The 27798-nt window shown below is 39.7% G+C and overlaps 1 pseudogene; it reads left to right on the top strand.

The window, feature by feature from the left end:
• Positions 1 to 23979, top strand: part of LOC137278893 (zinc finger protein 91-like) — a 28475-nt pseudogene extending 4496 nt beyond the window's left edge.
• Positions 23980 to 27798: the final 3819 nt, after the last annotated feature.

Genomic DNA, 27798 nt, shown 5'->3' with positions numbered 1-27798 from the left:
CATGTAATAAACCTGCCAACATATCGAAGCGTTACTAAGAATTTGAAAATGAAATACATTAAACAAGTTATGCATGCATGCAAATAACATCACAGTTGTTTTGTTAACTTGCAGTGCATCATGAATATACAATGCTTTTTATGAGTGTGTCACTTCCAATTGCAGATTGTAACTGCATTGTAAGTCATGTTGCTTTTCAAAACAGCTTGAAGCCTATATCTTGATCAAAATGCAGTATTTCATGTTGCAGAGGTATAAGTGTCCTGTTGCGGACTGTAGCTTCGAGACATGTTCCAAGTCAAATCTTGATGCCCACCGCAATGTCCACACAGACAAACGATATGACTGTCAGTACTGCAGCATCAAGCTCAAGACAACAGCGTAAGTTTCCAGGCTTTTGAAAGGTTATCACTCATGTGCACATGCAGTGTATGACTATGAACTCGATTTTGCACAAGCCTTGCTCACAAGACTCTCTGGTGGTCAGTGGCAAGTGCCTGTGGGCAGCTCTAATACATCCTAATAGAGGTCAGGTCAGGTCAGTGCTCAGCTTATCTTTGTTTATCAGTAGTATAACAAGAAACCATTATACCCTGAAGTTTTCTGATTTGTCTGATTTCAAGGACCTTATTACATACAATAATTCCAATTGTTGCACTACCTGGTGATGACTACAAGGTGTGCTGTAGTTGCAACATGCATATTTTTCATGCATTGTACAACTCATTGTTGAGTTGGAATGGAATATACTGATCTAACTGTGGATGTTTTCATTTGTTTGGGGGGAAGTTCTTTGTTTCATTTGGATTCTGTTTATTCATTCGTATGTGATATATTTGAGTTCTTTTTTCATTTCTTTCGTGTTTTGAGTTCCATTATTCAAAAGCAAATTATATCTTGATTAGAAACTTTCAAACTTTATTCATAAAGACTTATGTACCACTGTACACCAGACTCGGTATATTAATGATGTATTTGTTGACAGAATGATCTACAAAGCCATGACATCATTTATTACTGTAGGAAGATTAAAAACGACTTTTTAATTCCAGTTTTGGACATTTTACTGACTTTGTCAGCAGATTAGGGGCTAAAATATCTGATTGAGTAGGTACATATTTATCCATGAGCATGTAATGTTTAGTCCTGATGGTTTGGTTACAGAACCCTTCAGCGCCACATCAACAAAGTCCACCTGGGTATCCGGCCCTACCTGTGCCAGATGTGTGGCCACTCATTCGGTGACTACCACAACCTTCAGTCACACATAGTTAACAAGCATGTGACAGAGAAAGAGTTCAAGTGTACACACTGTCCCTATGGCACCAATGTCAAGGCCCAGTTTGCCAGTATGTTCATAATTCATGCAGTGATTATGTCATAGTTTGTCTACTTATTTTTCATCAAGTTATCAGATGTCCATTCATTTGATTTGTCTTTGGTCAGATTTCAAATGTTTGCATTGAAGTATGCATACAAAGAAGATATCCAAGCAGTCAAACACTCAAGTCAGTCAGTTTAGTTTTATGCCGCTTTATGCAATATTTCAGCAATATCATGACAAGGGACACCAGAAATGGGCTTCACACATTCTTCCCACATGGCGAATCAAACTGGGGTCTTCAGTGTCACCAGCGAACAGTTTCACTTATAGTCTATCCCACCACTCCCATACATATCTGTGATAACCATTGTATCTTTCTCATCTAATGTACCAGTTAAACTTATCAGATCTCTATTTTCTTATCATGTGCAGTTATCAAACATGTGAAAACTCTACTGCGGTGAATAATAAGTCTCGCTTATTGTTAACTGGACATAGATTTCACTTGTTAGTGATACGTCATAATGTGTTTCTCCTCGATTACTTATTAATGTTAGTGGTTTCAGATGTCGGTAATTACATCTAGACGTAGATATTGTGTGGATGTCTGACCATGTCTGTTTCCATGTATCATCACAATCCAGTTTGTGTATAAATATTGACTGGGTAGAAACAGAAAATGCTTAACTTGAAATCATAACCAACCCTGCTGACATATATTTGTTATTTAATACTTCAAGTCACTGAGTCTGACTTCCCCATCCATCTGACTGCTGCTTAATGTCAGGGGTTGTGGGAAAGTCTAGTGGTTAAAGTGTTCACTCATCACGCCAATGACCAGGGTTTGATTCCCTACAAGGGTACAGTGTGTGAAGCCCATTTCTGGTGTATCCCCTGTGATACTGCTGTTTTGTTGCTAGAAGTTTCATAATACCACGGTAACCCACTTACACTCTCTTAACATCAAACAAAGGCTGGGTTAGGTGACACATTAAGACACTATCTAGTAAACTTGAAATTCTACTAGCTCTCATGTTTGGTAGCTGTATCAGTAATGTTAGTGAAAGTGGCTCCAAGTTAATGTGCCATGTCAAGGCCCCTGTTTCACAAAGTGATCTTGGCACTATGATTGTCTTAAGTGTGTAATACAGTGCTAGAGTTATGATTGTGTTAGCAGAATGGGTGTTATTGTACAAAGCAATCTTTGTTTATGACTGTCTATGTTAAAACTTGAGTTACAATTATCTTAGTAATATGGAGGCCAGGATGCTACTGTGTAAGCAGTCTTAGTATTATAACTGTTTAATGCTATACATGCTAAGACATAAGTGTTATGGTTGTGTAAGTGGCGTGGTCAGTGTAATAAGAATGTCTGCTGGTACAAAGGATGGTTTTGTATTCCAGTTCACCTGTTCAGAATTCACGGCGTCAGGGCTGACTTCGACAAGAGGAAGGAGTTCGCCTGTCACTACTGTGACTACAAGACACTGATGAAGAGTAGACTCAAGGCCCATGTCAACAAACATACGAATACTCGAAACTATGCATGTGACGAATGTGGAAAGACCTTTGTCAACTGTGACACTCTGCGCAGCCACAAAGAGTGGCTGCACTCAGAAGCAAAGTACTCCTGCAACCAGTGTCCATATATCACCAAGACTTCGAAGCGGCTTCAAGAGCATATATCCATTCAGCACATGTTTAAGGGGCTGAAGCCATTTCAGTGTCCCTACTGTCCATTCACCTGTGCGACAGGTGGCAATACCCGCAAACACGTGAAGAAGAAGCATCCCACGCAGGAAGTGAGGTATGTGAAGAACTTGGAGGTTCTGGGATACATGAAAGACATGAGAAAGAAAGAAGCGGCAGCTGATCCCCTAAAAAACATAGGTTTTACTCAGTGAGGGGGTGAGTGAGTTTGACAATGGGAGAATTTCACCTGTTGAGTTAGCTTTAATGCCATTAACGGGTGGTATAATGTTGGTTCACACAAAGCGAGGAGGTGTGTACCACATCTTTTTGTCAAACTGGAAGTTACGTATTTGATGTACTAAATGTAAACTAACCTCAACACTATCTATCACTCTAAAGAAAGTAGCAAGACTTTCAAACTGATTTTATTTTGTCAGGTCTCAAAATACACCTCCATCTCCTAAAGAATGCATCCTCACTTGAGTTGGAGGAAGGCAAGAAGTGTAATGGCTTCGCTATTGCAGTGTAGCCAAGTGCTAATGAGTGAGTGCTCTGAGTTACAGATTTCTTTGTAGTGAATTTTGGCTTTATGACTTTTTGTCCACCCATGCAGCTTTAATGTAATTAAATATGCAGAATATAATGGAAGACTTCTAAGGTACACATTGTTCATATTAATCAGATTGTTTTTTTGGAACAATACTTGGTTGAATGGATTTTTTAGGTGATTGTAACCCTGTTATGTTTGTGTTTTCTAGTATCTCTTTTATCAGCAACAGAATATTCTCCAACTACCGGTGTTATTGTGCTCAATGTTTAATTTTGTCTGTTTTGCAAGCAGGGTAAGAAAATAACTTTTGTTGGATTGTCTGAGGTTATAAGTTATGTTCGCATTTATGCATAGCCTGTTATTTTCAGTGAATGCAATGACATAAATTCATAAATGATATGAAATACGTATTTGAATGCTGATTTCAATGCAAGGATAGCAAGGTCAATCATACCTATGCATAGAATGTTGTGTTTTAACACACAGTTAATATATTGTTGTTAATTATATGTTTTAAACATTGTGAAGGTGATGGCCAAAGCATGAAGAAACCATACATTGTTCATTTTTCCACATATGGGATAATGTATAATGTACATAATTAATGACTTGGGTAGTGATGATGATTTTGAAGGGGGGGGGGGCACCCATTTTGTTCTTGGGTGGTAGGAGGGGGTCAGCAATTTTGTACACATGAAGTAGGAGGGGCAGCAGTCTTGTACATACAATTGTTACAAATCAATGTGTATAAATTATGGGAAGGGGTTGAGGGTCATTGATTTTATACATGACATGGAGGGGGTAGGGGTAGTGGGGTGGAGTCATTTTGTTCATAATTGCTTGTTAAAGATTTAGTATCAAACTCGCTTTCGCTCGTTTGATACCAAATCATTAACTCATTTAATAAAAATGGTATTACACAGAAGGTCGTTTAGTATCCTCTATATATTTACTGTGTAAGTGTTACGACACACATGACTTGTTTATGCAGTATACTGCTTCCTGCCATCTCCAATATGTGTTCGTGTCAACCAGTCCCTGGTGTCCAGTATGTTCAAGTCATTTAGTTTGTCAGCAGTGAGAATGGTATCCCCAGAACCAGATTGCCTGAAGAGAAGGCGTGATTTAGTAGATGTATCAGTACAAAACTTTGATTCATTCCAAACAAATTTGTCTATGTCTGTGAAGAGAACTACTTTCATTGTACATGTTGTATTATGTAACCTTATACACAGTTTGAGTGTGTGTATGTTCCTTTCTGGCAGATAACCTTGAATTTGCTTGTTCCAAGTTCACTTCATTATTTACTTAATCTTCAATGATACCCTTTTGTGTGTTAGTTTCATATCATTTCATTTATCAGAAAACAAAAGGGAAAAACATGTTTTTATGTAACTACATCAGGTGCAGTGCTAAGATTTCTTGGAACTGAATGCAAATTTTTGGCACTTATCAGATCAATTAATCAGATCACAGTATCAGATAATTAGTTGTGGTATTAGCTTATGTATAATGTGAGGCTATCTTCCGTTGGTCAGGTGTTTGTATTAACAGCTGAATAGTAGATATAACCAGATTTTACACAGCATTATTTAAACAGGATTTAATTGTTTGTGTTTTCTTTTAAAAATTAAATTATCCTTATTTACCTCTATTGACTGTGATAAGGGCCAGATGGTGTCCTGCATGACGAGTGCATCTCCTGCAAACACTAATTACAAATGTATAATATATGTGAAGGATCATTGTTTGTATTGGATCTTGACTGGCAATGAAGCTTTTGGTAAGTGATGCTTTGATCCAACCTTTATGACTCCACAATCCAAGTAACAGACAGTTCAGTGAGAGACATATTCACGTTGATTTCATCAGCTGGATCACTCAAATACTGAATTTGTGTAAGAGCCAATCTGTTTGTTTGTTTGTTGTTGTTTAGCTTATCGGAAGGGGTGACTAATGGGATGGGGTGGTCAGACTTGCTGACATGTCATTGTATCCCATTTGCTTAGATTGATGATGTTGATCACTGGATTGTCTGGTACAGATTTGATTATTTACAGACCGCCACCATATAGCTGGAATATTGCTGAGTGTGGCGTTAAACAGCAATCAATCAAACGATTTAACTTTTTTGATTCTGACAAGTTTAACCAATGATGTGTTAGTAACTAAGTATTGGTCAGTCATTACATACTTCAGGCATTCAACAAACAAGGATGGTGGCAGGGGCACAGCTTCCATTATAAAGAATGCCCTGAGTTACACATGATTGTTGATAGAAACGTTGGGCAAGCCCTCAATACTATCTAAATATAAAGCCTTGCAACCTATCAGGCTTACACAAAGAAACTGGCTTGGTACAAGAATGGGTGGGGAAGCCCTATAATTTAAGCAGTTGCTGGGTTTTGATTCCCCACATGGTTATAATGAGTGAAGCCCATTTCTGGTGTCACCTGCTGTGATATAGCTTGAATATTGCCAAAGGCAGTGTAAAACCATATTCACTTGTTCAATCACCTGCCAACATGTTGTTGTTTCCTGTGGATGTTATGGGTGAGGGTTGTGTATGTACCTTGTCAGATTGTTGGAAAGCTTGCTGTCAAGACAGGTCAAGTGCTGTCAGGAAATGAATTTGTGATTTTTCCCTTCTTGAATATGTTCTTCACCTTACACCTGTATGGAGCTTTTCATCGGTGTTTTGCATGAAAGCAAGTAATAAACTGTACAAAAATGATGCTATTTTTTCCTTGTTCATTTTAGTTTCACACTGAGTAAATTGTCCATGGAAATGAGGGTGACCTATGAGTCCATATACGTCATATGTTTGGACTGTCTTTACTAAACACATGCTGAATAAAACAAAAACATTTAGGTTTAGGGGATATTGCTTCCAGTGAAAACTTGGCACCAGAAACTTTACTTACACGTTTATTTGCCATGACTTGTAGAAAACTTGCACTTAGTGAGTATGCTGAAGGCGGGAATGGCGCTAAATGAAGTTACCAGACATTTCAATGTTCAGTTGAACATATCATCTTTTCGGAAGCGCCATATATGTCAGGGCAACACTCATACATTGCTACATGACCCTCGACCATGTCACAAATACAACACAGCCATGTACAGTTAGTTCATGCTCAGAATCGATACCAAACTGCCATATTAAGAGCTGTTCTGGTCTGAGACCGCCACAGACGTTTGTAGGAACTAAACAATGCCCACCCAAACCCACAACCCCTGTGGTGGGCTGCACTGCATGACTGTTCACAAATTAGACCAGGTTACGACTGGACAACCCTGGTGGTCCTTCAAAGATCCACGGTGTCCAGCTGCCCATCTCAACTATCCATCTCAGTTTTGTTGTTTAGGCCTATTTGCATAGCTTTTGGGGCATTTCAGTTCCAGGTCATATACTAGTATTTAGGCAAATGCAGAGATGTAAATTCAAGTTGCAGCAGGATTATGACCTCCTTTAGGTTGTACATGTTGATACATAATGTAGTGCTGGGGAAAACATAAAACATACAACTTTATGGAATACAAGTTCATATTTATTGTGTAAACCGACCTCAGGTAGATACTTCTACTGTTATCAAACTATCACTGTTAGCTTGATATATGAAAACGTCCCTTTGTGCAATGAATAAGAAGTTGTCATCTACAAAGTTGTATGTTTCATTTTTGACTCACAAATTGCTAGAATGCCAATCAAACAGTAAAAGGGCTACTCTGCCATGGTCTGCACCTCCGACCTGTTCAGAGTTCGGGATGAAACTGAGAGACGACTACAACAGGACCAGAATCGGAAACTTGAGCTAAGTTCAGACAGGGATAATCTACAACATATAGCATATATATATATATATATACGTTTGTATATATGATAAACCGCGGTCAGGGACCCACGAGTACCATTTAATTACAACAGTATATATTACATAACACCTCAAACAAGATGATAGTGTAAAATCTGAATTGATTGTTAAACTATTTCGATTAGGCATGTTGATAAGTCCTTAGTGATTCAGATGTTTTCCCGTGATGTTTCAAACAACTTGTTTGGTCGTGTACAATAGTCACCAAGTAATAATAAATATCATCTTTCCTTTAGAACCTACAAGCCAAAGAAATTTAGTACCAACACTAGTTGTCTAAATATTTTTTGATATTCAAGTGAAATTCGAGAAAAGAAAATTGTATAACCTCTATTCTGGTGGGATGTTCTGCCATCTTCCCGTTTCTATCGGGATATGGCTAACATTATGATCTGTTCCGATTCAGCAATTTATACATAATGCAGTTCCATTTAACGAACAGGCCTAGATTTTTCTAGATTTTTCTGTTGGTGCTAGGATAGTCGCAAGTGCCATACATTAACATCAACTTACGACTATCTTAGCGCTAAGAGAACTTCGAAAATCTAGGCCCAGGTCAATAACATGGGATATTCGCACGAAATCGAAATTTTAATGCCTGCTGTTCGCGGTAAGGCGAAAAGCGGTATTCTCTGATGATTGGTGATCAGTTTTCACATTGTTTGCACAAGGAATCAGGGAAGGAGTGTATTGCCTTACCCACCTGAACATGTTGGTAAACAGTCCTAATCTTGTCATGTTGGTGAACCTTTTTGACAACAATAATAATACAATACTAATACTAATGCAATAAAAGTTTCTTATAAATAATTTGGTCTACACTTTCACCTTCACTGTCACAATCATCATGGCTAATGCTGAGTAAAAGTATCTTCCCACTTCCAGAGGTGGTAGATATCTCTGTGTAGGAAATTACATGTATTGGATAGGAAAGAGGGGCAAATTTTGTTGAGTATTGGAGATGTGTACACTTCATTCCCCCACCCCCACCCACTCTCCCCCGAGTTTCAATGGTCATTTTACAAAACTTCAAGATCAACCTATGTCATATTTCAGAAATATCACTTAAAATGACGTTGACGGGTCGTTTACCAATAAGACTATGATATTTATAAGTTCAAGTGTCAGGGCCTAGATTTTCGAAGCTCTCTCAACGCTAAGATGTTGATACGTTAATGTTAATGTACGGTACTTAAGACTACTTTAGCGCTAATAGAGCTTCGAAAATCTAGACCGAGGTATTTTAAATAACGTTTTGCCTACGACCTTAAATATCATTCCACGGCGACCATGGAGACGTATAGACGTGGTATGTTTTGAAAGTGCCCTCCATCTGTTGGTCCAGGAGAGAATGGGTATGGTTTTACACCAGCAATATCACAGTGGGGAACACCAGAAATGTGCTTACACTGTACCCATGTGGGGACTCGAACCTAGGTCTCTGACGTGACTAGCAAACGATTTAACCGCACTCACCGACGTTTGGGCCAGGATGATTTATGGTAACTGTATGGGACATTCATGTAAATGTATTTTACATAAGTGAGTGAGTATGGTTTTACGCCCCTTCTAGGAATGCCCCAGCAATATCACTGCCGGGGACACCAGAAATTGTACCCTTGTTGGGGTATCGAACCCTTCTCTTTGGCCTGACGACAGGGCGATTTGACCACTAATCTACCTCACCGCCCGTTGGGCCAGGATGGTTTTATGGTAATTGTACAGGACATTTACGTAAATGTGTTTTACACGTTACCACGTTGTCATTTGTCATTTTACACGTTGTCATTTGTTTAGCAACGAAAAAAATAATTTATAAACTGTGTGATGAGATGGTGACCATCTCAAAAAACAACAAACGAACTCTGAAAATGAGCCAGCCATATGTGGGTAGTCAGTATTACAGTCTCATTTACAGTCTTTTCTGGTACAATGATGAAACCTGAAATGAAGCAAGTCTATATTTTCAGTGGTTCCGTCTCCTTTATCCGCGCTCCTTTATAATTTTAACGACTTGATTGTTTCTACCAAAGTTATATTTATTCAGAGACGAAGCATTAATCTTGCATGTAGGGGCGGTGGGGTAGCTTAATGGTTAAAGCGTCTGCTCGTCACGCCGACGACCCAGCTTCGATTTCCCACGTGGGTATCACGCATAGTGTAATGTGCATTCCGTAACAATGATTATTTGCATGGGAAAACGTTATTTTAAGGAATGGAGAGTTACGAGGATATTACCCTAATTAAATTACATGTTTATCATCCCAAAATGTGTTCCACGGGAGATTTTGAACAATGCCCTCACAATGCTATGACGTCATGAAGCTGACAACGTCACAATGCTATGACATAGGTGCACTGCAAATCTAATGGCAGTACTGTGTTCAGACATGCACATTTTTCATTGAAAACTAATGAAGAATGGTTTTTGATGATACATAGAATCTCACCCTCGTGTCTACTGATATCAATTATATCCACACTCTTTGATAAAGGTAAAAATATCCTGGGCAAGCCTCGGATATTTGTTACTTTATCAACTCGTGTTGATATATTTGATATCAGCAGACACTTGGGTGAGATTCTCTATCTATTTCTGTTATCTAAAGTTAATGTCAAAATGACAAAATGAATATGAAACTGATACACATCGTTTCATTCCTGAAAAATAATGGTTCGAACAGACAATGGAATGACGTTACAAACGTAACTTAATCTGTTATTTTTGCGATACCGTGTCTATTAAAACCATCGTGAAACGGGTGTAATTGCATGACACAGTTTAGGTGTTTAAACTGAGATTTAATGGAAACGAGTGTTGTTGTTTAAACATACATGAGTTTTGAGTTAAACAAACCATCTGGCCTTATTATAAATGATATTTTATAGTCTTTTATTGATGGGAAATTTATTGATGTGTATGGGAAAATTATTTTATTTTTTTTATATTCAATTTCTTGTTTGCAGTTGTAATGGAGACATGGTAAGTGTTGCCGCAGTCCTGTATCCGAGTTTTCTGTTTTCTAATTTCCCGCTTTTATAAACTTGGGCTACCATCGATTACCTCCCGTGCGAAAGACAAGCGCGCACGGGGAGGGGGCGCTTCAAATACAGACCCTGTCGCTTAAACGATAGAAATGTGCCGCCATCGTCTGGAATTAAACATTCAGCCAAATCGTAGTTTGAGATATTGCAAACATCAGAAAAAGTAAGTATGTTTGTTTTCAGTTGGTAGACAGTTGAATATTATTGTCATTTGGAAATACTCTGTGCTATCAAAACACAGACTGCATGCAGCGATTCAAAATACAGGTCTCTCATCAACTTTGCAAAGATCTTTTCGACAATAGCTTCAATATTAACGGCCCTTTATATGTACCTATAGACGACAGCCATGCATTCGATTCTTTGATGACGAGTTGTTTACATCGCAGATTGCATGTATTCGTACGAATGATGGTGGATCTATATACACGTACGATTATCTCCCCTTGAATATTGACTGAACCGGCCATAAAATATTATGGCGTAAATGTCTTTTGATAAAGTTTGTTAAAGTCAGACAGTCTGTCATTTACGGCGTGCAGGCTTCGTGTGTGACAAAACCCGTATTGATAAAAGTCTTTGACAGTTTCCACTTGTGAGCACAGGTGTGGTGCTGATAAACTTTTGAACAATAATCATGGTGGACCAGGGATTCAAACTCAGTACAGCTATTTGCAGGGCCTTAGCAGAGTGGGCAACTTGCCCACCAGTAATTGTCTGATGCAGTCACAGTTTTGACCTGCCATGGGATATGTTTGCCTCCCAGGAAGAAAGAGAAAGAGAGGCTAACCCCCCAAAATTGGAACCCAAAACTAAACCTAACCTTGAATCTTAAACCCACACCCAAACCCTAACCTAACCCTGAGTATTAGAGGAATGGATTATTGGTAAACATGGTAAAACAGCCACAACATAAGGTGGCGAACACATTCTATAGTCACATCCACAGTTTAAATGAAAAAATGGATGGAAAAAATGTGAAAGTGACATCCAGTGTCGTGACAATTCATATGAATGACTTACTCTTGGAGTTTACCTGTACCTTCCTCACAAGGATATAACTGTTTCTATTGTGGGATTTATTTCGATTCCTCAGGGACCAATATTTGACACAAATTCTGAACTATTGATGACAGAAATTCCCTAAATTGGTACATGTATATAATGTGTCCAGTCCAGTGAAGAAAGTGACAGAGGCAATAACACTAACAAACAATATTGTGAACATGGTTATCCCCTTATTGTATACATGTTGAGACACAATTTTGTGTGATGCATTTAATTTTTGTGTAGGCAAAGAAATTTCTACTTACATCAGTTATAATAACTCATGACTGTGATATTTTTATCAAGTTTATATTGGTGGAGTACATCAAGAATAGGAACAGATGAATAAAAATGTTTAAAAGGTATGAGTGTGTTTGCTGTTTGTTTAATGATATTTAGGAATCATCTTTGTATGAATTTCAGAGTTGTAGACAGTGTGCTTCCCCTGGATTCATGGTCCATGTTACTTGGGCACGTGCTGTTCATCTAATTTTGTGCTTAAATACAATAACTCTTAATCCATTACATGTGTCTGAATTTTTATGCCAAAAATGAAATAGGGGTATCCAATTACTCTATGTATCAAATTTCATTTAAATACACCCCAAAACAGCAAAGTTATGGAAAAATTAAGATATTTTTGATGAAAAAGTGGCCAGCAATTTTGAAGTAATTATGAACAAACTTGATCCAAACCTGGACCCAGAATTTCGACACTTTAATTGCCTCTAGAATATTTATTTATGGTCCAATGTTCAAAAGGAAAAGTGATCTGAAATCAGTTATTTGTATTCAGTTATCTGTAATATGAAACAATCATGTGGTATAGCTATTTAAATCCCCGTTTCATGTTAAATTAGTCATATATAGTTCTTTTTGTGATAGATGGAACAATATCTTGAGAAAAGGATGTGAGTGCATTATTGTTTTAGTTTCGCATTTGGTTGTCGACAGATGAAACTATCATATGTTTGCCCATTATTGCTTTAGCCTTGTGTTAACTTTCTTCAGAGATGGAAACATTGCGAGAGGCTGAACACGGAAATACTTTACAACAGCGGTTTGAAGATCTGTGGAAACACAAGAAGCTATGTGATGTGACGCTAGTCAGCAATGATGGACACCAGTTTCAGGCCCATTATCTCTACTTGGCAGTTAACTCTGTATATTTCCATCAAGAATTATCCCTCTTTAGAAAGGATTCCTTGCTGCCTTCAACAGTTTTCATAAATATTGGTATGTTCACCGTGTGTATGGATGTTGTACTGCTGTGGAATATACAAATGAACGTGTTGAAGGTTCCTTTCTCAGTCATGGGTGCAGTGTGTGAAGCCCATTTTCTGGTGTCCCCCGCCGTGATATTGCTGGAATATTGCTAAAAGCGGCGTAAAAACTAAACCCATCTATCCATCCATCCTTTCTCTGTCCAATAAGCAGGAAATGTAGAAATCAAACCCTAATCATGGAACCACCCAGGCAGTGACACTAAAGCAAGGTTACTCACAGCTGGTATCCCTCAGGATAAGATACTTCTGATGATCTAGATTGTATAACTCAACATTAGGCAAGACTTCCAAAAACCTTAACTGAAACATCATTAAACAAATATCTCACGTGAGTCAGTTCACACATTGGACAACATTTCTCTGGCAAAAACAAGAATAAAAGTTCCTCATAAGACATTTTTCCTGTTGGCAATGTAATTGTGGAAACATTTATCCTCAGTAGTAAGAAATTGTACTTTGTTATTGAAATCAAAATGGAGCATATGAACATCCAGTACCTCAGCTCCACTGTACTTTTCTTACAAACAGAAAAACGATTAGCATAGGATTAAGTACAGATGCCCATATGTAAATGTTCCTTTTCAGTGGTATTACAGATCTGGTCAGTCATAGAAAATATTTGTTTTTAAAAATGTGTATCTTTCTATAAGCAGATAAAAAAATGCAGTAGGTTTCCAACACTTTGCCTTTTGTACCAACATATTGCCTGTGGAACAAGTATATATGGTTGATAACTTCTTCAGTTCTAGAGCATGACATTTTTATACAGGTTCTTGTATCAAACTTGAAAACGATACAAGAACCTGTATGCAGTGTATGAAGTAAGTCAAAAACCCACCCATGCAATTGGCCTGGTAACTTCAAAATGTTACCATTCAGTGTGATAGGTATTGAATGTAGCTAAATTCATTTCTGATTTCAAACTGATGCGAAAGAACACAATAATTCTGTAGAATTCAGACTTTGAGTCATATACCTAAAAAACAAGAAATTATTATTTAGATATCGATTATCTTTGTAAATTGTTTGATTAACGAATTTGTCCCCTCCCCATCCAAAAGAAATCAAAATTGAGAGTCAACCTGATCCTCAAATATGACAAATAATAAAGTGTTGGGGGAGCTTTGAAGAACTTGTCCATGTTCGTTCTCTTTTATTAGATTCTCACTCACTATAATTTAAATGCAAATCCTTATGAGATTAGTATTCTTTTTCAGATGCACCTGCCAGTATTTTGAGCGTTCTATTAGATTTTGTATACACTGGTGAGCTTGCAGTCAGAAAGGAAAATATACATGAAATAGAAAACATTGCCGTAAAACTAAAATTTACGGATGCTCAAAACTTACTATCCAAATCCAAGTACCATTCAGCTATAACACAAAGGTGTTCAGAAGATGTTGGAGTTTCAAAAGGATATGTCTCAACAGGTGGGTGGGATTCAGAAGATCATGATGAACAGTATGGTCGAGAATCATATACAACCGATGAAGAATTGTTACAAGATACCCATCAGGATTGGGATGCATTAAAAAGCTCTGATCAGAAAAGGAAATCCTTGCCTATCAAATCTAGTCCAAAGAAGAATAGTAATAAGCCTGAATATGTTGATTCCATGGAGGATGCTTTGCCTGAGACAGTAAAGGGACAGAAGAAGAGAACAACACGCAGGACTGCACAAGCTGCTCCTGCAGAAGTCCCAAAATGTAAATCTGTTCGAGGTTCCATTGCTGGCATTCCTTCTGTTTCAAACTCAGATGTAAACAAAGGGTCAGCTGCAAGACGATCTGTCAGAAATTTGTCAAAGGTTGTGCAGAAGACTAGCACATCTGGACTACCTGTCACTTCCAAGAGGACGCATCCAGTCAGACAAAAGGTAGCTACAGAACAAGGCAAGAGACAGTCTTCAAGGTTACAGCTGTCTTCAGAGAGTACACTGAGCTATGCCAGTATCTCTCCAGCAGTATCAGATGGTGAATTAGGCAGTGATGACAGAACTCATGATGAGATTGATCATGATGAGCAAACCATTTACTCTTTTATTGAGCAGAGGGATACTGACAGGCAGGATTCCACTGGAAAACTAAATCCTCCTTCTACTGGTCAAAAAGCCTCTGATGAGCAAGTCTTTTCTGGTACAGATTATAAGACTGTGAAATTGCCATCAAAGAAATCAAGATCTAAGTCCAAATCCAAAAATGTTATTTTAAAAAGTAAGCGACCAAGTCGAACAAAGCGACCCCCTAAGAGATTTGATCCATCTGATTCCAGCCCAAAGAGACAAAAAAGTAAGGTTTCTTCAAGGCAGATGGAAGTGTCTTTTCAGCCATTGTCTAAAAAGATCTCACTGCGGTACCTGACCAGCCGATGTACCAGATGGGCATTTGAGGCCTCCTCCTCCATGTGTCACCATGACTATGACAAGAAGACCTGGCAGTGCTGCCGTTGTCAGGAGAGCTTCTCCATGTACAGTCGTTGGAGACTGCATTACAGGTATGAGCTTACATGCTAGTCAACAAACGAAAGCTGTATTGTACTGGTTTGTATAGCATTATGGAACACCAATTGTTTTCAATAAGTAGTTAACATACTGGGACATGGATGTTTTCTGGCCAACTCAGTGTCGTTGAAATAGCTAACAGAACAGTGTTGAAGAATTGCAACTCACACTTGCTTGCTTGCTTGCTTGCTTACATTTAAAGAATTGGTTTATGCAAGTGGTTTATGTGCTCACCTGTCATGCTGAAAACCGAGGTTTGATGTATTGGATACACCTTGTGAAGTCCATTTCTGGTCTCACTTGCTGTGATATTGTTGGAATATTGCTGAAAGCAGCATAAAAACTAAGCTTGCTCACTCACATCTTGAACTTACTTGGTCTTTCTGCAAACTTGACAGTGACATACATATTTTCTGTTATGGGGTGTTTGGGTAGCGTAGTGGTTAAAGCATTCACTTGTCACACCGAGGGCCCAGATATGATTACTCACATGGGCACAATATGTGAAATCCATTTGTGGTGTACCCAGCTGTAATGTTGCTAAAAGTGGCATAAAACCCAACTTATTCACTCACTTACTTTCTGTTGCAGATCTGTTCATTTGGCATTCATGCTACTGAAGCTGAAGAAGATTAAACAAAGGAGCATGCTGAAATTGAAAAGGCCACCAAAGAAGAGAAATAGGTTGTCTAGAGGGAGTATTGTAATGATGAACTCTGGGAAGGTGCGGAAGATGCCAGGGCCGAAGTGTACGTTGTCAAAGGCTGCCATGGTCAAGTGTATAGAGTGTGGTGTAATGCTGGCCTCACGTGCCTCTCTTAAGAACCACCTGCTGCAGTATCACAACATGACCCGACAACAGGTATCAGACAAAGAATTATAGCACAGTTGACATGTACTTGTTTGCTGACATTCTTTCGGTGTCTGGGCTTTATTCAGTCTGTTAGAATATACGCATGCATTTTTTCAAAAGCCCAGGGTGTCTCTAAGGTTAGATTATTACTGGTCCTGATGGTGCATGGTATTACTCCTTTAGAGGACCAGTGCCACATGGGTTTAACATACACAATTTTCCCTATTAGCCTCTAACCTGATGTGAAAATGCTGGAATGGTTAATCCTGACTGGTTCTGAAAGTTACATGCAATCATATTATCAGTCTTTTCTGACAGGTGTATGCAATCAGTTTAAGCAGTTTGTTTAGTACTAGACCTGAAAAAGTCCAGGTTTCCCCCAAACCTTGTAAACATTACTCTTTATAAATCTAAACGGAATGAAAACATGGATCAATAATGGGTGGTCAAAACTTGTGCCAGGTGTAAACTGGTGGTGTAACCAGGTGATACATTGATGCATTAGTGAATAGCAGCTCCCTTCTATATTGATGGATCTGGATGTTATGGCTTGGACTTTTGCAGAAATCATTCTTCCTGAGTGTATGACCTGTCTGTTGTCTGTCATGTCTCAGGTAGAACGTCACAAGTCGCTACTGGTGTGCTGTGAGGTAGCAAGCTGTGCATTTGCCAACATCGACATTCAAAAGGTGGAGCGGCATGTTCGAGAGAGCCACCCTGAGGTGCGCCATCCGTGCCCCGAGTGTCAGCGTTCCTTTGTCCGCCGAGACCTCCTGGATCAGCATATACTACGGATCCATCAGAACCAGACCAAGTTCATGTGTTCCAGGTGTGGTGAACGCTTCAAGAAATCCTGTGATCAGAAGATCCACGAACAGCAGGTCCATGGGGTCAGTCATAACTTTGTGGTGAGTGAACTGTCTGGAACTATTGTGTTTGTGAAATATTCATACCTTATAAAGAGCTGTCTGGTTTTAGAAAGTTGAATCGGGCATTTCTCTAGGTTTTTGCTGAAGTTTTCAAGGAACATATTTTGAAATAGAGTCAAATCTGTTTTGTGTTGGGTTTAGAGGGACCAACTTCAAGCTGCCTGAAGTTTGTTACGATTGAGAAAGGGCTGTGGGTTAGCCTAGTGGTTAAGGTGTTTGCTCATCACACTGAAGACCCACATGGCCACAATATGTGAAAACCATTTCTGGCATCCCCATTGCTGGAACAAGAGGAGAGTAAAAGTATCCTCACTCATTTACTCACAATATAGCTAATAAATTGATCAAGTTAATGTTTGGACACACCAAGGTTCAACTGAACACTGCTGCACTGTAGAACTGTTGCACTGCTAAAATCACCATTCTCAACAACTCAATAAAACACTGCTGAAGTCTTCCTGGTCCAGATAACCAAGCTTACAGTGAGTGAGTGAGTTTAGTTTTACGCAGCTTTTAGCAATATTCCAGCAATATCATGGCGGGGACACCAGAAATGGACTTCACACATTGTACCAATGTGGGGAATCGAACCCGGGTCTCTGGCGTGACGAACGAACACTTTAACGACTAGGCTACACCACCGCCCCACCAAGCTTACACATAATAGAGACAGACATGCATGTTGTCATGTCATGTGGTCCTGGTTTTAGGTATACAGCTGTAACGTGGAGGGTTGTGATTACCAGACAATTACTGCCCGATATCTGGACGCTCACAAGAAGGCCAAACACTTCGACAACAGAATACAGTGCTCCTACTGTCCCACAAAAGTCAAGACCAAGTTGTAAGTACTCTTCTATTTAAGCGACTTAGCTTAACAGGATATTTACTGGGGGGAGTTTTTGCATTGACTTTTATCAGACCTTTTGGCAGATGCCTTTTATTACTGGTCAGTATTAAGACTATTTCATGAAAATCTGATAAAATGTGGGAATCAACTGTGGGAGAATCAGGATTTAAGACTCTCTTGTAGTGTACTGTTTGCATTGTAGAAGTAAGCAATAGTAATGACAAGTGTTTGTGGATGATCAGCTTCTTTATCATACAGTTGCAGTGTTTCAGGATAGACACTTTTACCATTCTCCAAAATGTCGCAGTTGTAAATGTAGAAGTTGGTCATCCATAAACACTTGTTGTTCCTATTGCTTCCATATTCTAGAAGGCCCCTCAAACAATTCAAATGTGTCTACCACACTGTAGATGTGTGAACGTGATTGGACATGGTACAAATGTTATATGTGTGTGTCTTGCTTGGTTCAGATAGCCTGCTTCTATTCCAGAGCATTACAAATGCACATCAATGCATTACACCTGAACAAACGTCCATACCTGTGTGAGATCTGTGGCTCTGGATTCTGTGACCCGTGGACTCTACAGCGACACATTGCATTCCGCCACAGTACCACGCGGGAATTCTCATGTGACCACTGCCAGTACGCTTGCAACAACAGGATCCAGTTTATGAGTAGGTTCCTTTGGACCATCTTTTCTTTCCCTATCGTTTGCAGCTGACATCAAGTTTTACAGTGAGCTGGTTCAGCTGTGGTTAAACTATTTTGTTGAGTACCCCTACTTACAAGCACTGTCCTTAATATGAGGATTGAAGTGTCAAGAACACTATAAACTGGAAATTCTAAAGCATTTTCGTTGGTATACTGGCATTTCCTATTCTCGTGGTACTTACGGATATCAACTGAAAATGTAATACAAACATATCAAATGAATGTTTGTTGTTTTTAAATGAAGAGATTCCCCCTCTAACATCTGCATCTAATAGTTGCTTGATCCATCAGCTGTATTGCCATGTTTGATTAAAACAAGGACTTATCGAGGAATCGCCCATTCTCACGGCATAACCAGGAAGTAACATTATGAGGCATAAGGAAGAGGAATCCTATCAGAAAGGCCAGGAAAAAGTTATGATTCGCCCAAGTTAGTAAAAACTCACCAATAGTTGTTACACTGCAAAATTTGTAATCATTTGCAGACTTGGGCCACTTCCTAGTTACTGGTCAGTGATGTAAACAACTGCTAAGTATGGTACAGGTGCATTAATAATCCCTGCAGAAAACAAGTTTACCATGAGAATAGGAAACCCGCGAGAATAGGAGACTTCCCTATACCACATTTATTACACACGATATGAAAATTATCAACAAATGCATCCAGATAAAAAAACAAAAACAACTGCATTCTTCCCAATGGTTCCATGTAATGTAAAGGGTGGTTAAGTGGATCTTTGGTCGTATCCTGGTTGATTTTGAGTCATCATACCACGATGACCTTGATTGTGCTCACAGCATCATACTGGATTAGCTACTGATTGCCATGATATACATGAAGTGTTGCTGAACACAGAAATAATAAAACAGTAAATGCAGTACTAATTCAGTGATAAACAGTTTTGGCAAGACAGAACTGTTTTCATGAGCCATTGACTCATGGCTCTGGTACGTCTTTCAGATCACACCTTCCAGCAGCATGGCGTGAAAGCCGAGTTTGATAAACGTCAGGAGCAGACATGTCCAGTCTGCAACTACCGAGCCCTGTCAGTCAGCAGGATGAAGGCCCATATTCGCCATATCCACGCTGACCCTCACAAATACACCTGTGAAATATGTGGCAAGGGCTTCAAGAACCGCCACTATCTGCGGGACCACCAGGTGATCCATTCAGACTCCACCTACCAGTGTCCGCACTGTGACTACAGCCCCTGGACTAGCGGTAAGCTGAAGAAGCATATCCGCACACAGCATATATTCAAGGACGTCAAGCCATATAGCTGCCCGTATTGTACCTATGCTTGTGCTTTGAGTGGGAACTGTCGAAAGCATGTTGTGCACAAGCATCCTGGGTTTGAAGTCAGGTACAACACTGATAAAGACATGTTAGCGTACATGAGGAAGGTGGAGTCTGAGCTGAACACAGGGAAAATCAAAGCAACAACAACCAAGAAGCCCTGACAAATCTGTTGTCTTCAGAGCAGCGAGGTAAGGTTGGCTGAAGAACGGTGTTCCAATTCCTCACGTGGATGAAATGTGTGAAGACCACATATGATGTTGGTTGTCACGATGGAATCTAGCTAAAACAGTGTAAATCAGTACTCAGTAAGTCATGAACTGCGGTGGCAGTTGTCAGAGTTAGGATGTTCAGTTGACCGCTATTGCCGTGTCATTCAAGATACAAAGTTCAGTTTGTTAGTTTGCATCAGTTACTGTGACAGCTTCCAAGATCATTGTGCTCCTGCTGCAGTAAGGTACGGACATCCTGACTGGACGAGGAGGAAGACAAGTATAGAGTTCTCAGTAAAGGCAAGAGGTATTTTCTATACTGACCACACCAGTTACAATCATTTATTGTCATTTTCATTAAGAGTAGTTCACGTTCGGCACAGGTAAACCAAACATTTAGCAAAGCTGATTCTATGTGCATGATTGACACCATAACCTTAATATTGTATATTATGGTATATTTGGGTTCTGTTTGATAAGTGCATCGATATGTTATATACATAGTTTGTACACAGTTACGGATTCAGTCGAGAAAAACATTTGGTACTTTTCTTCTGAAGTTATAGCAACAACAGGGGGACTCCATACATGGAATACATGTACATGAATTGATAATTTTGAAAATATTTAATATTTATTTATATTAAAATCTGATATTTATCTACATTTAACTTTTATTAGTTTAACTAAGTAGAGTATTCCTACAGGTGTTCATGGCCTTAAATAAGTATCTCTAACAAAAGTTTTATTGACTGTCAGTGTTGGTCCAGGCACCCTTTCCATGGGGATAGGCAGTGAAATATCTTTCAGTATAAGAGTCCAGAAACGAAGGACTGTTTCAAGGGGGTACATGTCCTTCAGGGACTCTAGGACATCTTGTGCTGGCTTCTTTCCCACTGTTCTCACCATGCCATTTCTTGTTACTGTAGTGATTTCCAAATAGTACACCAAAGTATCTCACTCTCAGCTACCTAGTCAGTCTCTAACCATGATTTCACGTCTCTAACCATAAGGGACTGAATCCTGTTGTGATGTCTGCCACATCAACTAGTTCTTATTCAAGACAAACACACTGACTGTGCTTCTGAGCTTGTTTACTTTCAATGCCATTTGCTGGTTACATGTGAAATAGGAATCAGGTTTTTTATGGAATCGGATCTTTCGGAATGGAATTAAAATGAACAAGGATTATGAATTTAAAATTGATATTACAACAAATCCTAACACTTTTTGAATGTTTTATGTATTGGATTGATGAGCCGATCACCATACATTGTGTCTCCTTGATGGATGGAACCTTTATCAGGTGAATCAACACTTTGAGGTTGAGTATTGGATGGTAGCTGCCATCCTTGGTCATGATTTGATCATGAAGAACTGGAGTGCACTGGAAGATGATGGCACTGGAGTGTGCCTAATCCCTGAGAATATCATCGCTGTACTTCTCCATGGGGTATCCCTGGTGAAGACACATTTATCCACCACCAGGACCAGAAACAACTTGTCTTCACCCAGTTGGTACTGCATAGGCGTGTCAAAGTGGCCCCTGCTGCCTGAAAGCAGGGGGTCAACAATGTCCTGTGCCAGGTACAGAAAAAGGCAGAGTTGAGTCTGTGACGTCTGCCTAGGGGCAAATGCCTACCCAGATGGAGCTCTGTTGGGTCCTTCTCAGTCAGTAGTTCTGTAGCTTGAGTAACACAACAGCAATCTTATGACAAAAAGCCCCCAATGCATATCAGACATGTGAGCCATTGCTTCAGTTTGACTAGTTGCTTGGTTTGTTTACTTTCAATAGAGTTGCATTCGGAAGTACTCCTTTGTAGAGTTTTGACCCTGCACAATACATTCAAGAAATTTCATCAGTATATTCTGTGTCATCTTGACCTTCCCACACGCATTAGGGTCAGTACTAGGTCAACACCGGTAGATCTGCTGTTGTGCTGTGAGTGTAATTCACAAAGTTCATTTCCACTGATGGTGTTTTTAACCTCTGTGTTGCCAGTCTTGTCTTTACACAAGTATCAGACAAGGTCATCTTGAACCTGTGTATGTGTGTGCATGTGTGTTTTTTTCTCAAATTTACACCCTTTGTGTTGCCCTATAGTCTCTGGCTGGAAATCTGACACAGGACCATTCAGTGTCCGAAACACTGTCCACTCAGAACATCTAGTAAAGGAATCTTGATGCAGAAGTCATTGAAAACAAAAATCCAAGAATTTGATGTCTTGCACAAAAGTTAATTGTTGACTGATGAACTACACTTACAATGCTCATGTTCTCCACATAGGCATCTCACATAGCCTCTAGGGACAGAGAAAAGAGGTGGAAATAAATGCAATGCACAATAAACATGAATGAAACAAATGTACAGAAGATCAGTTGTTTCGGTCATTCTTGCTTCAACGTTCTCACACAGTTTATCCAGATATTTCTGCATCACAGATTTCAGTTCAGATTCCTTCTTCCACTCGTTTGTTTCAGCTCAGCTCCCTTCAGAGAACTGTTTTCCCCCAGTGACACTTTAATTTCAGAGTAACAATCACCACCTTTCTCAAGTTCCTTAACAGCAGCAACAAACCCTTCTATCAGAGGTGTTACCTCACTGAACACCAGATCTTCTCTCTGTAGCTGACAACTCAACACTGCAAGCTGATCAAGCACATCATATACGTACACATGCACAAGCTGTTTGAGCATCACTGACGTAGGTATGCAGGGACTTTGCAATAGCTTTTTATTCTCCTTACTGAGACAGAGCCACAACAACTGATGTAAAGGAATAGTACACAGCTTTCACAGCTGCTCTCATACTCAGCCATCTCACTGTGTGTGGTTCTTTGATTTTTAGGTCTAGGTAATCTAAACAGCTTGAATATTTCCTAGGGTTGCAGTTCTAACACCTGAGTTACTGTGACACCAATAAAGGGTATTCAATCTGGATTTCATAGGTTCTAGGAGTGTCAGTTCCTTAATTGAATCCACACAAGCAAAACTATATCGATAGGCTTGACAGTGATTGTGTACTAAGAATGGAGAAAATTTTGTTTTGATCTTAACACCTACGCCTGTTTTCTTACCCATCATGACTGCTGCCCTATCAGTTCCAAGACTAACTAGTTTGGCTCTGTCAAGATTCAGTTCTCACAGTGATCTTTCAGCTCCTTTGACTTCTTCACTTCTGTCAAAAGCTCTCCTTTGAGAATAGTTGCAGTAGTCCATTCTTCTGGGGATTATGCTGTCAACTTTGCCCTTTCATGTACGACAGCGCTCAAGCACCAACTGAAATTCTCTGATATCTTGCAGAGTCGTGCTCCAAACCTTTAGCTGTCTGCTTCTGTCTGTACTCTTGGTCATACAAAAGCACACTGGCCCATATATACTTTGACGATAGGCGCCTGATGTCCTGAATATATATGAGATTGTCCTATACACCTTGACAATCGACCTCACCATGGTCTGTCATCTCTCTAAGGATGGCGGGGCGGTGGGGTAGCGTAGTGGGTAAGACGTTCACTCGTCACGCCGAAGACCCGGGTTCAATTACCCACATGGGTACAATATGTGAAGCCCATTTTCTGGTGTCCCCCGCCATGATATTGCTGGAATATTGCTAAAAGCGGCGTAAAACTTAACTCACTCATTCACTCATTCACTCTAAGGATGGCAACACTCGTGTAGGTCCACAATTCTAACGACACATGACTAAGATTGTTTTTCAATCTCCCAATGTCTAAGTTAACACCATCACCTTTGTCAATTTCCTTCTGTCGTCCATCATCTCCATCATGACTATCGACCCAGACATAATCGGTTATCTTCAGGGCTTTCTTATCGGGGACCATACCCAGTCCGTTCCTGCTTGACCTCGCGGGGCTAGAAAGCCCGCCATCTTGAGATGACATCCTGCTTGATGGGAGAGATTCAGATTGTTCAAGATAAAGCATATCTCGTCTGAGAAGATCACGTTTCCTCATCAGCTCCATCTGTTTCAGCTTTTCTTCTAGCACTGCACACTCGGCTTCTATGTCAGTAGTTTGCTCAACCAACGTCTCCTGGATGTTGGATTTCAAGGGCGTGTTGACATTGTAACTCGGCGCTGACCTAATTTTCGACATCTTCTGGGTTGTTGGTTTTAATGCATCCAGCATTTTGCCCATTCGGGCACCAGCAGCCATATGTTTGGGCCTAACGTCACCCTTCTGCTCCATAGTGGCATCTATCTCTTCGTTAAATATGTTTACTTACAGCTTTTGTGGCCTCAGGTTTGAAAACCGGCCGCCATGCTTGCGAACATGTGAAAAAAAGCAAGGGAGCTAACTCTATCTGAAGTATGGTGGAAGGGAGTTAACTCTAACTAATACAAAATACTGAAAGATGTGGACGTAAACTACCTTTCGTCAAAACATATTTTACATGTAAAATAACACGACAAATTTTAATAACCTGTATCAAGAATTGTTACCTTTTGGAATTTAAGCAGTTGGTTGTTTATTTTTTTCCAATGCCATTTCTTCTTTTGCTGCAAAGTACACAGTACGGAAAATTATTTCGTCACTTACAGTAACTTTGTAATACTCTTTACTGTCAGTTTCTTTTAATTCACTAGATGAAGTCCATGTACATTTCACGGTTGACAAAACTGGAGATTTCTGTTTGTAGCGTTCATTATGCTTGTTAATGGCCAAATTTGTACATCACACGATCCAGTAACATTATGTTTTTTCACTTTTTTCACACTGTCAACAAAATAGTTTGTGATCACCTGTGTCATGGTGCTGGCAAGAGTAATGACCCCTGCGTTAAGGGTCATTGGTTCAACCACATGTGGTCATCTAAGAGTGCCATATTGACCACACCAGTGAACTTGATTAAATTCGTATATATGAAAGAGAGCACAACCCAACTGCAACAATAATACCTATGAGGACTACACATGAAGATACGAATCACCAAAATCAGATAGGTAATATGGAAAAACAATGAACTAGTATTTGAGGACTTTACCACATTAATCCTCAACCAGAATGAAGATAATGAAACTCTGACATAACCATTGTTCTAGTAGGTGGGAAACATTTCATGTACCCAAAGAAATATCAACACCAACCTATCCCTGTCAAGACAAATAGTCTAAAAGTTACAAGTGGAACGCCAGACTGAAGGTAAGAATGCAAGAAACTTACCAGCATATCCCTGTGTCCAGCGTCCCAAGGGATTCTAGTTGGTGTGAGTCCACCATGGGAACTGCCACCAACTAGAATGGTTCCTGAATTCATAGGTGGCTGGCGGACGTCGGAGGGGACAGCCTCTGACTTGACCAAGAAATATGAAAACTGATACTTGGAACTCAGTAATTGTGTTACTCAAGCATCAGGTTTTAATCCGTAGCAAAACTATTAATTGATCTTATGATTTGATAACTGAACAGGTGAAAACAGATGCTACTGGCTACCTTCACCTATAATTTTAATTGTCCTGGAGTAAATAATATTGAAGATGTAGTTTAAATAAAGATGGTAACAATAGTCTTCCACTGAGTTTATAGGAGGAAATACTATATTCCTTACAAAATAATCTAGTGAACATAAGTTAGACCATAAGGCCTGAAAACTAGTTACTATGGGCTCAATTACATGTCAAAACATTAAGTTAAATTAAAATGTTGACAGTAAATCATGACATGAATTGTCTGTGACAAACACAGACACCTTAATACAGGGCTTCATCACATGCTCCTCCACAAAATTAGGAAATTTGCAATACATTTTCTAACAAATAAACAACTACTATCATTACATGAAAATAATGGACATGGTAAATATGCATACATATATACATGTAGTGAAAATACCTGACAACCATCAAACTAATCAACAGTTGTATGCCATATTGTAGGTGTCCGTCACATACGTACTGATAACATCAATCACGTCACATTGTGCACATCTGGATAAGGTGTATGCAATAATGTTATTGCTTCCTTTAATGTGTTCAATGGTAATAGGGTACTCCTGGAGCGTAAGACTCCATCGTAACAATCGCTTGTTTCTGTCCTTCATTCGGTGGATAAATGTTAATGGATAATGATCTGTGTAGACCATAACCTGCTTTAATGCCAAAACCAGTCCTAGGGCTTCTTTCTCCACAGTGGAATAATTAAGCTGATGCTTGTTGAACTTCCATGAGAAGTAGCTCACTGGATGGTCCATTCCGCTATCATCTTCTTGGAACAACGCTGCTCCACATCCTAAGGCACTTGCGTCCACTGCAAGTTTGAAAGGCTTTGTGAGCACGGGTGCAGCTAACACTAGTGTAGAACAGAGCATGGTCTTCAGGAGCTGGAAGCCATGTTCGCAGTCTTCCGTCCAGATGAACTTCACTCCTTTCTCCAAGAAAGCTGTTATAGGAGCTGCTACTGTAGCAACATTTGGACAGAATCTTTGATAATAGCCAGCCATCCCCAGGAACCGATGCACCTCCTTACATGTTTTAGGTTGAGGAAAGTTGATAATACTTCGGCTGTGATTGGAGCTAAGGAATGTAGCTTGTGCTTGGCCAAAAGCATTTGCAAAGTTGACTGTTAAGTTTGCTTCCTTGAGACGAGTAAACACTTTCCTCAGAGTAGCCAGGTGATCCTCCCAGGTGTCAGATCCAACAATGACATCATCAATGTATACCTCCACACCTGGTATATTCTCTAGTACCAGATTCATCAACCTTTGAAAAGCTGCAGGTGCCGTCTTCAGTCCAAAACGCATGACCCGATACTGATACAGGCCATGTGGGGTCACAATTGACAAGATTCTCTTGGCTCTTTCTGTTAATGGGATTTGGTAATAGCCCTTAAGTAGGTCGAGCTTCGTTATAAAGACAGCATGGCCCACATTATCAATGCAGTCATCAATGCGTGGCAGAGGATGAGAGTCAGCCTTAACCAATCGGTTAATCTGTCTCAGATCAGCACAAGTCCGGAATTTATTGCCAGCCTTGGGCACCAGGATACATGGAGAACTCCAATCACTGTTTGACGGCTCTATTATGTTGTTGTCCAGCATGTATTGGATTTCTTCCTTGAGATAGGCCTTCTTCTGTGGATGCATTCTGTAAGGATGTTGTCTCACAGGAGGGGCACCTTCCACGTCCACATCATGCATCATGACATTGGTTACACTTGGAGTATCAGGAACAAGTCCTTAAATTCTTCAATGAGAGCCGTTAAGTCATCCCGCTGGGTATCAGTTGTGTGCTGCAACTTGGAATCTAAGTCATTCAAGATATCACTGTTGCATAACTTGATATCTACTACGTCCCGTTCTTCCAGAGACTCCTCACTGTCATTCCCACTCACTGTCATTACTGGTTGTACAGTCTGATGCTCGTGGTATGCCTTCAACAGGTTTAGATGGCAGAACCTAGTCTTCCTACCTCGGTCTGGCGTGTTAATTACATAACCTGTCTCACTAGCCCTGCTCCTGACTGTGTATGGTCCAAAATACTTGGATTTTAATGAAGAACTTGTTATAGGTAGATATAGATATACTTGTCACCTGGTTTAAACTCCCTGACCTTGGCCTTTCTATCAAACTGTCCTTTGATCCTAACCTGGGCCTGTTGTAAATGTTTCCG

The sequence above is a fragment of the Haliotis asinina genome, chromosome 3, assembly GCF_037392515.1.
Source record: "Haliotis asinina isolate JCU_RB_2024 chromosome 3, JCU_Hal_asi_v2, whole genome shotgun sequence".
Lineage (NCBI taxonomy): Eukaryota > Metazoa > Mollusca > Gastropoda > Lepetellida > Haliotidae > Haliotis > Haliotis asinina.
This window is presented reverse-complemented; position numbering and strand designations above follow the sequence as displayed.